At 38.6% G+C, this 15,769-nt stretch overlaps 1 pseudogene; it reads left to right on the forward strand.

Annotated features, from left to right (window-relative positions):
* The first annotated feature begins 12,701 nt into the window (after positions 1–12,701).
* LOC149548000 (adenine/guanine permease AZG1 pseudogene) lies at positions 12,702–15,000 on the forward strand (annotated as a pseudogene).
* The last annotated feature ends 769 nt before the right edge of the window (positions 15,001–15,769 follow it).

The following is a 15,769-nucleotide window of genomic DNA, read 5'->3' on the forward strand; positions in this document are numbered from 1 at the left end:
AGGGGGTTATAAGTTGAGCTATGACCCCCTTTGACCCATTACATGATGACATATGTCCCTAGGGGTCTTAGGACCCCTAGGGACATAGTAGAATTGTACTTATGTGACATAGTAGAATTGTACTTATGTGTCAAAGGTGATCATAGGTTGACTTATGAACCCCTTCGATCTATTACATGACAACATATGTCCTTAGGGGTCCTAGGACCCCTACGAACATATTAAAATTATTCTTATGCGTCAAAGGAGGTCATAGGTTAACCTATGACCCCCTTTGACCCATTTCATGATGACATATTAAAATCATTCTTATGGTTCAAAGAGGGTCATAGGTTGACCTATGGCCCCCTTCGACAAATTAAATGATGACATATGTCCCTAGGGGTCCTAGGATCCCTAGGGACATATTAGGTCCTAGGACCCCTAGGGACATATGAGTCAAAGGGGGTCATAGTTTGACTTATGACCCCCTTCGACCCATTACATGATGGCATATGTCCTAGGACCCCTAGGGACATATTAGAATTGTTCATATGGGTCCAAGGTGGTCATAGGTTGACCTATGACCCCCTTCAATGCATTAAATGAAGACATATGTCCTTAGGGGTCCTAGGACCCCTAGGGACATATTAGAATCATTCTTATGGGTCAAAGCAAGTCATAGGTTAATCTATGACCCCCTTCAACCCATTACATGACGACATATGTACCTAACAATCTTAGGACCCTAGGGACATATTAGAATCATTCTTATGGGTCAAAGGGGGTCATATGGCGAGCTTTGACCCTTTTCGACCCATTACATGATGACATATGTCCCTAGGGGTCCTAAGGCCCCTAAGGACATATTAGAATGCTTCATATGGGTCAAAGTGGGTCATAGGTTGACCTATGACCCCCTTACACCCATTAAATGATGAAAATATTAGAATCGTTCTTAAGGGTCAAAAGAGGTCATAGGTCCCCTTCAACCCATTACATGGTGACATATGTCCCTAGGGGTCCTAGGACCCCTAGGGACATATTAGAATGCTTCATATGGCTCAAAGGGGGTCATAGGTTGACCTATGACCCCCTTCGACCCATTACATGATGACATATGTCTCTAGGGGTCCTGGGACCCCTAGGGACATATTAGAATCATTCTAAAGGGTCAAAGGGGGTCATTGGTTGACCTATGACCACTTTCAACCCATTACATGATGACATATGTCCCTAGGAGCCCTAGGAGCCCTAGGGACATATTAGAATCGTTCTTATGAGTCAAAGGGGATCATAGGTTGCCCTATGACCCCCTTCAACCCATTACATGATGACATATTTTCCTAAGGGTCCTAGGACCCCTAGGAACATATTAGAAATGTTCTTATGGGTCAAAGGGAGTAATAGGTTAACCTATGACTCCCTTCAACCCATTACATGATGACATATTAGAATTGTTCTTATGGGTCAAAGGGGGTCATAGGTTAACCTATGTTCCCCTTCAACTCATTACATAATGACATATGTCCCTAGGGGTCCTAGGACCCTTAGGGACATATTAGAATTGTTCATATGGGTCAAAGGGGGTCATAGCTCTTTAACCCATTACATGATGACATGTGTCCCTAGGGGTCTTAGGACCTCTAAGGACATATTAGAATCATTCATATTGGTCAAAGGGGGTCATAGGGTGACCTATGACCCCCTTTGACCCATTACATGACGACATATGTCCCTACCAGTCCTAAGACCCCTAGGGACATATTAGAATGCTTAATATTGGTCAGAGTGGGTCATAGGTTGACCTAACACCCCCTTCGACACATTACATGATGACATATGTCCCTAGGGGTCCTAGGACCGCTAGGGATATATTAGAATCATTGTTATGGGACAAAGGGGGTCATAGGTTGACCTATAACTCCCTTCGACATATTAAATTAGGACATATGTCCCTAGGGGTCCTTAGATCCCCTAGAGAAAAATTAGAATAGTTCATATGGGTCGAAGGGGGTCATAGGGTGACCTACGACCCCCTTCAACCTATTACATGATGACATATGTTCCTAGGGACATATTAGAATCATTCTTATGGGTCAAAGGGGGTCATAGTTTGACCTATGAGCCCCTTCGACCCATTAAATGATGACATAAGTATTAGAATCTTTCTTATGGGTCAAAGGGAGTCATAGGTTGACCTATGATCCCCTTTGACCCATTACATGATGACATATGTCCCTAGGGGTCCTAGGACCCCTAGGGACATATGTTGCCATGTAATGGGTTGAAGCCTATGACCCCCTTCGACCCATTACATGACAACATATGTCCCTAGGGGTCCTAGGACCCCTAGGGACATATTAGAATCATTCATATAGGTCAAAGGGGGTCATAGGGTGACCTATGTCCCCTTTTGACCAATTACATGATGACATACATCCCTAGGGGTTCTAGGACCCCTAGGGACATATTAGAATGCTTCATATGGGTCAAAGGAGGTCATAGGGTGACCTATGACACCCTTCGACCCAATAAATGCTTCATATGGCTCAAAGGGGGTCATAGGGTGACCTATGACAGCCTTCGACCCAAAAAATGATGACATATGTCCCTAGGGGTCCTAGGACCCCTAAGGACATATTAGAATCATTTTTGTGGGTAAAAGGGGGTCATAGGTTGACCTATGACCCTCTTCGACCCATTAAATGACTACATATGTCCCTAGGGGTCCCAGGACCCTTAGGGACATTAGAATCGTTCATATGGGTCAAAGGGGATCATTAGATAACCTATGACCCCCTTCAACCCATTACATGATGATATATGTCTCTAGGGGTCCTAGGACCCTTAGGGACATATTAGAATCGTTCTTATGGGTCAAAGGGGGTTATAGGGTGACCTATGACCCCTTTCGACCCATTACATGATGACATATGTCCCTAGTGGTCCTAAGACCCCTAGGGACATATTAGAATCGTTCTTATGGGTCAAAGGGGGTCATAGATTGACCTATGACCCCCTTCGACCCATTACATGACAACATATGTCCCTAGGGGTCCTAGGACCCCTAAGGACATATTATAATCATTCTTATGGGTCAAAGGGGGTCATAGGTTGACCTATGACCCCCTTCGACCCATTACATAACGACATATGTCTCTAGGAGTCCTAGGAACTCTAGCGACATATTAGAATCACTCTTATGGGTCAAAGGGGGTCATAGGTCCCTTCAACCCATTACATGAGGACATATGTCCCTAGGGGTCCTAGGACCCCTAGGGAAATATTAGAATCATTCTTATGGGTAAAGGGGGTTATAGGGTGACCTATGACCCTCTTTGACCCATTACATGACAACATATGTCCCTAGGGGTCCTAGGACCCCTAGGGACATATTAGAATCGTTCTTATGGTTCAAAGGGGGTCATAGGGTGACCTATGATCCCCTTTGACCTATTACATGATGACATATGTCCCTAAGGGTTCTAGGACCCCTAGGGACATATTAGAATCGTTCTTATGGGTTAAAGAGGGTCATAGGTCCCTTCGACCCATTTCATGACAACATATGTCCCTAGGGGTCTTATGACCCATAAGGACATATTAGAATCGTTCTTATGGGTCAAAGGGGGTCACAGGTTGACCTATGAACCCCTTTGACCCATTACATGACAATATATGTCCCTAGCGGTCCTACCCCTAGAGACATATTAGAATGCTTCATATGGGTCAAAGCGGCTCAGAGGTTGACCTATGACCCTCTTTGACCCATTAGATGATGCCATATGTCCCTAGGGGTTCTAGGACCCCTAGGGACATATTAGAATCATTCTTATAGGTCAAAGGGGGTCATAAGTTGAAGTGTGACCCCCTTTGACTCATTACATTGTGACATATATCCCTAGGGGTTCTTGGACCCCTAGAGACATATTAGAATCATTCTTATGGGTCAAAGGGAGTCGTAGGTTGACCTATGACCCCCTTCGACCCATTACATGGTGACATATGTCTCTAGGGGTCCTAGGACCCCTAGGGACATATTAGAATCATTCTTATGGGTCAAAATGGGTCATAGGTCCTTCAACCCATTACATGATGAGATATGTCCCTAGGACCCCTAGGGATATATTAGAATCATTCTTATGGTTCAAAGGGGGTGATAGGGTGACCTATGACTACCTTTAACCCATTACATGATGACATATGTCTCTAGGGGTCCCAAGGACATATTAGAATCGTTCTTATGGGTGAAAGGGGGTCATAAGGTGAGCTATGACCCGCTTCGACTCATTACATGACGACATATGTGTATTAGAATGCTTCATATGGGTCAAACGATGACATATGTCCCTAGGGGTCCTAGTACCCCTAGGGACATATTGGAATCATTCTTATGGGTCAAAGGGGGTCATAGGGTTACCTATGACCGCCTTCGACCCATTACATGTCAATATTATATTTAACAATTATATTATATTGTATATTTTTATATAATAATAATATATTATTATATTGTATAATAATAATCATATATATTACTATATTATATATTTAATAATAATAATAACAATATATATTATTGTATAGAATAATTTTGTCATATAATACTATTATATATATTTAATAATAATAATAATATATATCATATATATCACTATATTATATTTTAAACTATATTATATTTAATAATAATCATCATCTATATTAGTATAATGTAATAATAATTATAATATTAATGTTCACACATTCACGAAATATATAATTTATTCTAAAATTGTCCAAAGTTATTGTTTTATGTTTATTTCCCTTTAAATTTGTTTCCCTCCATATTTAAAATTTAAGAAAACTTGCCTTTTGAAATTTTTCACCAAAAAGGGTTGGGAATGCACTGAGCCATATTTAATATCTGATTTCAAATTGAATATTCAATTAGGCCTCGTATTTAGCAACCCTGCCCAGTCAACCCAAAAAACGTGTTTGAGGAGGGTTTTAGTGACTCTCAAACTTCGAGTAGCCATTTGACAATGTTATTTTGATCGAAATTGAATGAAATGAAAAAGAAAAAAAATTATCTCACTCTCGAGATTCCAACGATATTATTTTTGTCAAATTCTAAATTCGATGAGTTTTTATTAGTTAATTATCAATGAAGATTATTGTAAAGTGTTGATTGACATACTGATTGAAAAATAACTATAACTTTCAAACAGTATAACATTTTTTAAATTTAAAAGTTGCGTCACATTCTATGCTTCACCTAGTATAACAAAAATAAAAAAATAAAAAAAAATTGAGTAAAATTTTCTATTAGTTAAGGCAGTCAGACACGGGAGTTTTTTTTTTTACAAAAATATTTTGGTAGAAAATTCATATTTAATTATTTATTTGGAATAAAAATACCAAAAAATATGTGTCACATCTGGGAATGAGTCTAATTTTTATATCTATAATTATATTAAAAAAATATTATCATTTGATTTTGATTAAGGTGGTCAGACATAGACCTACTTTTTATTTTCGCCTTGAAATTTGTGTAGTACTGCGTTAAAATCCAAACTTTTGACCAATCAATTATTTTTTTCTCCTGATAAGGCCTAGTAGTTTAGAAACTTCATTCAATTTCTTAGAGATTATTTTCTTAAAAATATACATATAAAGTCCATAACCACTTTAAAATTATGTGTCAAGTTGACATAACCCTGATTTGTTGATTTTTCACTACCACTTAAGGCCATTGTTTGGTACACCATGATCCTACACATACCCTACAGTGATTTTTGACTATTGGTCCTACAATTTTCTCATGTGAGATGGGGTTCCCTTGTGTGGCTTGTTGTACTTTTTCATAGGAAGAGGTAATTCCTTTCTCTCATGCAAAAAACAAGGGGCATCTCTATTATTTTTCAGAGAATGCAATTTGGACTTTTCAGTAGCCTTTAGGAATGTTAGTTTTCCTTGCTTTGATAGATCAGAGATCTTGTGTTTTGGTGTTGTCTTTGGTTTTCGTTCTTTAGTTTGGTTGTGTCAGTTTGGTAGTGGCATTTGGAGATCCGTTGGTGTTTGGGTGTTTGTTAGTCTTCCATAGCGATCTTATTGATCCTCATATGCCAATTGTCATGTTCATCCATACTTGTTTTTAAAAAAATTATCTTAGCTTATATTTATCTTTGTTCCAAGGATCTCCAGACTGGACATTACAAAAAAAAAATACCAACTTAGCTTAGTGATGTAACTAAGGTACAATGGCTTACTCAGCTAATGATGTTCAGATACTTGGTCAATACTATCTCCTTGGCTAACTCTAGCACTCAGCTAATACTAGATGCTTAGTTCATGTTGATGACTTAGTAAACATTGTTGAATTGATTTGCATTATTCTACTAACTTGGTTATCATCTGGAACAAAATTTCTTTATTGACTCAATTCACACTAGAGCTTGGTAGACACTATCAACTTCGTTGACACGAGAACTCAGTGTGAACTATCAACTCAGTTGATGCAACAACTTGGTTGACATTGCTTAAAATCCCTATTTAGTTAACATTGTTTGCATGGTTCCTTAATGAGAGTGGTTAACACTCAAACTAGTAACTCAGTTACTACTACCTGTCCTTTATGACTAAGTGTTTTGATGCTAACTGAAAATATATCGACAATGATATTAATAGCTGAGATGATGAATGCAAGTCCTAAGGATTACTTGGTGTTGAAAATGGATGATAGTTGTGTCTTAGTTAAGCTTTTGATGGGGTAGAATCATCAACCTAGCATAGATTAATGATCTTTGGAAGACATAATAGTCAAATGTGATCCAACCTATAGAGAAAGGTGATGAGGACCACAAATGATGGGATTAACTAACCCTAGCCACCATTTAGTCAAAGGGGAAGTTGTAACAAAAGTATGGATGTGTAAGATATAAGATGGATAACTTAAATGATAGTGACACTATGCTTTTGCGATAAGGATGGTGCTTGATGAGATTCTAAGTTTGGTTTATAAAGCATGATCTATGGATGATGAATCTACTAACTCCTAAAGGATAACATATAAATGATGGAGCTAAGGATAGACTATAATATGTTATGGTGATTGTGCACGTGTAAAAGAAGAAAACAAGTCTAATCATCGAAGGGGTAGTTCAAGAATGAGATGAACCATGGATTTACTCTATGTCTAAACTCCATGTTTTGAAACTTGTTTCCCTCTCTTCTTGGTTTGCATTTTGGGTAGCTTCTCTTTCTAGCAATTGGGATAATACTATCTTTCTACCTAGGCTCGTTCTTTTCAATTCAACTTCCTATTCTTTGTAAGCAATAAAAGGTGCAAGCTTAATCTTTTTGAGCTTAGGTATGGGTTGATTTGACATGAGCTCTCACCTTCACTCTTTTGGTTCAAACTTCTTAGATGTAGGCAATGATTATGCTAAGTATGCCCTAGTTTGAGGTTGGAGACATATGAATCTTTTAGGTCAAGTCAACAAATAGTCCCTCAAAGGACAAAGAAAATTTGAGTGAAGGATACAAACAAGTGATCTTTTATGGAATTTTGTTTGATAAAAAGTAAATATTTTTTATGTGAACAAAAAATGTTATCACTAGGTCATGTCACAAAGAATACACTTCAACCACACATTATCCCTAGGATCATTTGTTCACAATACACTATTCATGGGTCCATAAGGAGGATCCCATTCTTAATGTTTCTTGATTCTCATGTGTTGTGTCCCTCTTAATCTAAGAGGTAAGTTGATGCAAAGATGAATATAAATAAGTTAACTGTAATAGAATATTCAAGGTATGAAAAATGGAAGCCCCTTTCTATGGGGTTGATGGCTCTTGGAGATAAAGTTCAATTAGCCTTACCCCTATACCAAGGGAAACATGACTAATGAGTATATTTAGTGAAGCCTAATGTTCTCTTGTACCATGAACAATATACCAAGGAAAAAGGGGTGGATACTAAGTTGGTTCATATTTAGCCATGGAATGCTTCCAATTGGTTTGTATGCACGTGATTCACTTAAAAGCCTAGTTGATCATGCCAAAATTGTAGGAAGACTTACCTACCTTGGTTTACCATCAAAATGAATCGACTAAGATTGAGGGGATGAGGCAAGAATTTACTCAATGCCTTATTTATATATCAATCCAGGTGTCACTGGTTTTAGGTCATTCTCTAATGGGGAAGAACATTCCCACTAGACATGTATCCTTAGAAGTGAATCAAAAACTATTGTATCTTTCTCTTCACCTATGTTTTTTGAAGGTGAGGTGAGGGGATTTAGATATAAGCAAGTTTGCTTCACGTCACATGTCTAAAAAGTGCTATGAAAATGCAATATGGTAAGCTCAAGATAGTGTTGAAAAACACTCCTTTAAACACACCAAGAAGAGTTTATTCCAAATTGATAATTAATTAGTCCTAAGTGTTCTCTATCTATGAATTCAAACACTTTTGATTAGCATGCAAGGTTCTTTTTGGAAAATGAGTGCTTGAAAGGAAAACTTGGTTAGTAGTAAGATGTGGTTATATGTTCATGTTTCCTTCGTATGATGTTTGGTTTATGAACCATGTATATACATTGCGATGTTGCTTCCCACATGTTCTTTCATATGCTGTTATGGCTTAGATGGATAGATGTTCCTCTTTCTTGTTGCATGGTATCTTGTTGTTTATTCTCTCGAGTGTTCATTCCTCTATCTACGTGGACCTAGTACTCCTTGATGTGGAGGAAATCTTCTTTAGATACCTTTTTATTTCATACTTTTATAATCTTTTTGTTGTGAATCCTTGTGCAAGATTGTACTTTCTTACATGAGAGTGCAAAGGTTTACATGGTGTGTTGAGTTTCTTCATGTGGCTCATGATATATCCTTGCACGAAACCCCACACTAGTGTAGTGTTTTTTGACTATTGGTCCCAACATTTCCTCATGTGAGATGGGGTTTCCTTGTGTGGCTTGGTGTACTTTCTCATAGGAAGAGGTACTTCCAAGCATGAGACTGTTAGTTGTAATTTCTCTCGTGTGAAAAACAAGGGGCATCTCTATTATTTTTTAGAGAATGTAATTTGGACTTTTGAGTACCTTTTAGGAATGTTAGTGTTCCTTGCTTTGATAGATCAGAGATCTTGTATTCTAGTGTTGTCTTTGGTTTTCATTCTTTAGTTTGGTTATGTCAGTTTGGTAGTGGCATTTGGAGATCCATTGTTGTTTGGATGTTTGTTAGTCTTCCATTATGATCTTATTGATCCTCATATGTCAATTATCATGTTCATCCATACTTGTTTTAAAAAAAATCATCTTAGCTTATATTTATCTTTGTTCCAAGGATCTCCAGACTGGACATTACAAAAACAATTACCAAGTTAGCTTAGTGATGTAACTTAGGTCCAATGGCTTACTCAACTAATGATGTTCAGATACTCGGGCAACACTATCTCCTTGGCTAACTCTAGCACTCAGCTAATACTAGATGCTCAATTCATGTTGATGACTCAGTAAACATTGTTGACTTGATTTGCATTATTCTACTAGCTTGATTATCATCTTGGAATGAAATTTCTTTGCTGACTAGATTCACACTGGAGCTTGGTTGACACTACAACTCGGTGTGAACTATCAACTCGGTTGACACAACAACTTGGTTGACATTTCTTAAAATCCCTACTTAGTTAACATTGTTTGCATGGTTCCTTAATGAGATTGGTTAACACTCAAACTAGTAACTCAATTACTTCAATCTGTCCATTATGACTAAGTGGTTTGATGCTAATTGAAAATATATCTACAATGATATTAACAACTGAGATGATGAATGCAAGTCCTAAGCATGAGGTTTCTAAAGGACCTAAGGATTACTTGGTGTTGAAAATGGATGATAGTTGTGTCTTAGTTAAGCTTTTGAAGGGGCAGAATCATCAACCTAGGATAGATTAATGATCTTTGGAAGACATATAATAGTCAAATGTGATCCAACCTATAGAGAAAGGTGATGAGGACCACAAATGATGGGATTAACTAACCCTAGACACCATTTAGTCAAAGGGGAAGTTGTAACAAAAGTATGGATGTGTAAGATATAGGATGGACAACTCAAATGATAGTGACACTATGTTTTTGCGATAAGGATGGTGCTTGATGAGATTCTAAGTTTGGTTTATAAAGCATGATCTATGGATGATGAATCTATTAATTCCTAAAGGATAACACATAAATGATGGAGCTAAGGATAGACTATAATATGTGATGGTGATTGTGCACGTGTAAAAGAAGAAAACAGGTCTAATCATCGAAGGGGTAGTTCAAGAATGAGATGAACCATGGATTTACTCTATGTCTAAACTCCATGTTTTGAACCTTGTTTCCCTCTCTTCTTGGTTTGCATTTTGGGTAGCTTCTCTTTCTAGCAATTGGGATAATACTATCTTTCTACCTAGGCTCGTTCTTTTCAATTCAACTTCCTATTCTTTGTAAGCAATAAAAGGTGCAAGCTTAATCTTTTTGAGCTTAGGTATGGGTTGATCTAACATGAGCTCTCACCTTCACTCTTTTGGTTCAAACTTCTTAGATGTAGGCAATGATTATGTTAAGTATGCCCTAATTTGAGTTTGGAGACATGAATCTTTTAGATCCAGTGAACAAATAGTCCCTCAAAGGACAAAGAAAATTTCAGTGAGGGATACAAACAAGTGATCTTTTATGGAATTTCGTTTGATAAAAAGTAAATATTAATTATGTTCAAAAAATGTTATCACTAGGTCATGTCACAAAGAATACACTTCAAAACACACATTATCCCTAGGATCATTTGTTCACAATACACTATTCATGGGTCCATAAGGAGGATCCCATTCTTGATGTTTCTTGATTCTCATGTGTTGTGTCCCTCTTAATCTAAGAGGTAAGTTGATGCAAAGATGAATATAAATAAGTTAAATGTAATAGAATATTCAAGGTATGAAAAATGGAAGCCCCTTTCTATGGGGTTGATGGCTCTTGGAGATAAAGTCCAAGCAGCCTTATCCCTATACCAAGGGAAACATGACTGATGAGTATATTTAGGGAAGCCAAATGTTCTCTTGTACCATGAACAATATACCAAGGAAAAAGGGGTGGATACTAAGTTGGTTCATATTCAGTCATGGAATCCCCCCAATTGGTTTGTATGCACATGATTCACTTAAAAGCCTAGTTGATCATGCCAAAATTGTAGGAAGACTTACCTACCCTAGTTTACCATCAACATGAATCGACTAAGATTGAGGGGATGAGGCAAGAATTTACTCAATGCCTTATTTATATATCAATCTAGGTGTCACTAGTTCTCGGTCATTCTCTAACAAGGAAGAACATTCCCACTAGACATGTATCTTTAGAAGTGAATCAAAACCTACTGTATCTTTCTCTTGACCTATGTTTTCTGAAGGTGAGGTGAGGGGATATAGATACAAGCAAGTTTTCTTCACGTCACATGTCTAAAAGGTGCTATGAAAATGCAATATGGTGAGCTCAAGATAGTGTTGAAAAATACTCCTTTAAACACACCAAGAAGAGTTCGTTCCAAATTGATAATTAATTAGTCCTAAGTGTTCTCTATCTATGAATTCAAACACTTTTGATTAGCATGCAAGGTTCTTTTTGTAAAATGAGTGCTTGAAAGGAAAACTTGGTTAGTAGTAAGTTGTGCTTACTTCCCTTAAGCATTCATGACATTTATGTTCATTTTAAGCTCAAGTCAAAATGTGAATCATAGCATTGTTTATTGTCTCTTCAAGAGTTTGTTGCATTGATTTTAACTTTTGTTATTTTTAAGTGCAAAAAATGAAGTGTGAGGTGTTGTGTTTGGCATACATTTATTTCTTTTAAGCACCAAACTGAAGTGTGTGTTAATTTTAATTAAACAATAATGTTACCTTCACTCTCGCATTCCTACACACTTAGTGAAATTGTCAAAAATAGATTATTGACAACATTCCCGCAAGCCTAGCCTATACTTGTGTTCCCACTAACTGTAAGTGAAAACTCATGAACTTAAAAAATTAAAATACAACAAAAATAGGCTATACTTGATAGATGCATTCCTACCATAGAAATTATCCTACCTATACTGCCCACATTCCCACCAAAGAAATCGGTAGAGCTTCACCAGAATATTCAAGCTTTGTGCAATTTGATTACGTCAAGCAAATCCTATATTTACAAGTCCTTTTTTAACTCATGAAATACTACAATTTTTTTTATATTGAAATATTACTTAGTCTTTCAAGGAATATTAGATTATGTGTTTAAAATCATATTTAATAAATAAGACTGAAAAATATTCTTATGATTTTTTCAATTCTAAAGAACTATTTTAAGAATAAGAATGTGATATATGTACTGTGTACAACATTTGATTAAGTCATTAGAGAAGAATAGTGTCAAAATTGAATCTCTATAATGACTCTTTTCCAAAACAACCCGAATATATATAAGCTATATATATGTAAAACTCCCATTTAGCAATAAAGAATAGAATCATTCCTACAATTTTTTCAATTCTATAAAGTTATCTTGAGAATACGAACTTTGGACACCAAGCACCTCCACCTTGGACCTGCATCCTTATCATTAGTTAATGGGACCGCATCTTTATTATATGATTAACATTGAATTTGGCAAAAACAAAAGTAGATGCTACTTGGAATGGAGTCCGAGCTTTTTCTAATGATATATGACGATATGGTTTGTAGCATCTGGACAGAATGATTGCAAATCTATTATAAAGAAACAAGGCATGAGCAGTGCATTGGGCTCTAGAACAAACAAAAGGATAGGAAAAGGGCGAGCTTAAAAACACTTTAAAAACATCTTTTGAAGAAACGGGCAGTCCTGTGGTGAAGAAAAAGTTAAAAGAAAAATTCCTTCACATTATCCGATACCTGGGACTACTACATTCATTCCATGGAGGGATCTTTGCATTTTTTTAAATCTTGAAAGCCTGCAAGTGGTATTAAACACAAAGTGGACTCGAGATTATATAAGCAAAGAAGCATCCGATGCATTTTACTTCTCTTTCCGCAACTGGTTTTGTATTCTGATCAAACGCCATAAGCGTAGCTTAGAATAGCTTCTAGAATGGGTTTATATTTCTGTGAGTTTGCTAAGAGCTTAGGGAGAAGATGGGTTGAAGGGGAGGCCAAGATGAATGACAAGATCAGCAAGAGTTTTGTGGGAAGGTACTTCAAAATGGAGGCGAGGAAGACCTGCTTCACAAAAGAAGTGAGAGCTGGGACAGCCACATTCCTCACAATGGCATACATTCTGGCAGTGAATGCAAGCATCTTGGCAGACTCTGGTGGAACATGCAGTGTAGCAGATTGCACAAAAGTGTGCAATGTACCTCAGGTCTCGGTCCGCGACTGCGCAAACGAGACCCAGGGGCTCAGGCTCGTGAACCCCGGGGTGGAGTGCAAGTTCCCGCCTCTCAACCCAGGGTATGAGCAATGCTTGGAGAGAACCCGGAGGGATCTCATAGTAGCGACCGTGGTGTCTTCCATGGTGGGTTGCTTCATTATGGGAGCGTTTGCCAACCTCCCCTTGGCGCTTGCACCCGGCATGGGCGCTAATGCCTACTTTGCCTACGACGTTGTAGGGTTCCACGGCTCTGGGAAGGTGTCCTACAGGGGGGCGCTCGCCGCGGTGTTCCTGGAAGGTTGTTTGTTCCTGTTGATCTCAGCATTCGGGCTCCGAGCCCGGCTTGGGAAGCTCATACCCAAGCCGGTTCGACTCTCTGCGGCTGCCGGCATAGGGCTCTTCCTCGCATTCATCGGCCTCCAGGCCAACCAAGGGATAGGGCTCATCGGATTCAGCCCCTCGACCTTGCTCGGCCTTGCCGCTTGTCCCACCCAGTACAAAGCCCGGGTGGTTCCGATTGCCGAAACCACCACAGGCTTGGCCATCCTCCCAGGGGCAGCCGCCTCGGGCGACATCCTATGCCTGAGCCACCGAATGGAGAGCCCAACATTCTGGCTAGGCGTGGTGGGCTTTGTGATCATAAGCTACTGCCTGATCAAGAACATAAAAGGCGCCATGATCTACGGCATCGTGGTCGTTACTCTAGTTTCATGGCTCCGAGGCACCGCTGTCACATACTTCCCGGACTCCCCGCAGGGTGACCGGTCGTTCCAGTATTTCAAAAAGGTGGTGGACGTGCACCGAATCGAGACAACGTTGGGCGCCTTCAGCTTCTCGGAGTTCAGAAAGTCGGAAGTCTGGATTGCCCTGGTGACGTTCTTGTATGTCGACTTGCTCGACACGACCGGCACGTTGCATTCCATGGCGAGGTTCGCCGGTTTCATGGACGACAAGGGGGAGTTCGAAGGCCAGTATTTCGCCTTCATGAGCGACGGTGCTGCCATCGTTGTGGGCTCTGCGTTGGGGAGCTCTCCCGTTGCCGTTTTCATCGAGTCCTCCACGGGAATTCGTGAGGGAGGGCGAACGGGGGTGACGGCTATCGTGGTGGGATTCTATTTCTTCCTGGCCCTCTTCTTCACCCCGTTGCTCGCGGCCATTCCGCCGTGGGCAGTCGGGCCTCCGCTTGTTCTGGTGGGCGTTATGATGATGAAGGCTGTTACGGACATCCAGTGGGACGACATGCGCCAGGCCGTGCCCGCTTTCATTACCATGCTTCTCATGCCCCTCACTTACTCTATCTCTTATGGCTTGATTGCTGGGATCGGGACTTTCCTCGTTCTCCACGCTTGGGACTGGACGGCCTTTGCTGTCACCTGTCTTCTCAAGTACGCCAAGGAGTCCCGCAAGGTCACTTCCACCTCTCTCCACCTCAACAATCTTGTCTGATTGAAACCAGAACTTTGACTTTGGGAATGCTCTCTTGCTCTCTGTTTTTCTTTCTTACTCTCTCTGTCGGATGGGGGACCTCTCGAACATTGTATAAGAAAAATAGTATGTTCTTCCCTCATCTTAATGATGAATTACATAATGAAAGAGAAATTAAATCTTTCTAGTGAAATGTTGGTGTCTATTGTGGTGTTCTTTTGGAGTTCATGTTGACGTTTGATATGTTGATGAGTAGGAGATAATCTTCACAGCAAGTCAAATTATCATAGTTTATTATGTTCTTATTCTTTGGTACTTCAAGTACTATCAATTCTGATAATTTTGCTGACTTTGGATGATAGATTTATCGTGTGATATCAAATAATTATGATTGTTCTTGTTCTTTGCAATTCACACACCATTGATTCTCTCGTCTTAATGATGAATAGTATAATGAAAGAAAAATCATATCTTTCCAATGAAATATATCGATGTCCATTGTGTTCTTCTTTTGTTTTTCATGCTGATGTTCATTGTGTTCTTTCACAATTCATACTAATGTTCATTATGTTTTTGTTCTTTTGTACTTCATGCACTATCCATTCTCATGATACTTTTGTTAGTTTTGGATGATAGATGATATCAAATAACTACAAGAAAATCGTATGATTTCTCTTATTTGAATACTAAATCATATAAGAAAACAAACATCATATATTTTCAATCAAATAGTTATGTCCATGATATATTTGCAATCAAATGGTTATGTCAATTGACTTTGGGAATACTCACATTTTGTTTTCTTTCCTTTCTTACTCTCTCTTTTGGATGAGGGATCTCGAACATTGTAAAAGAAAATTAGTATGCTCTTCTCTCATCTTAATGATGAATCATATAATGAAAAGAGAAATAAAATGTTTCTAAGAAATACCGGTGTTCTTTTTTTTATTACTCATGTTCTT

The sequence above is a fragment of the Cupressus sempervirens genome, chromosome 7, assembly GCF_028749045.1.
Source record: "Cupressus sempervirens isolate cs-2001-9-10 chromosome 7, ASM2874904v1, whole genome shotgun sequence".
NCBI classification, from domain to species: domain Eukaryota; kingdom Viridiplantae; phylum Streptophyta; class Pinopsida; order Cupressales; family Cupressaceae; genus Cupressus; species Cupressus sempervirens.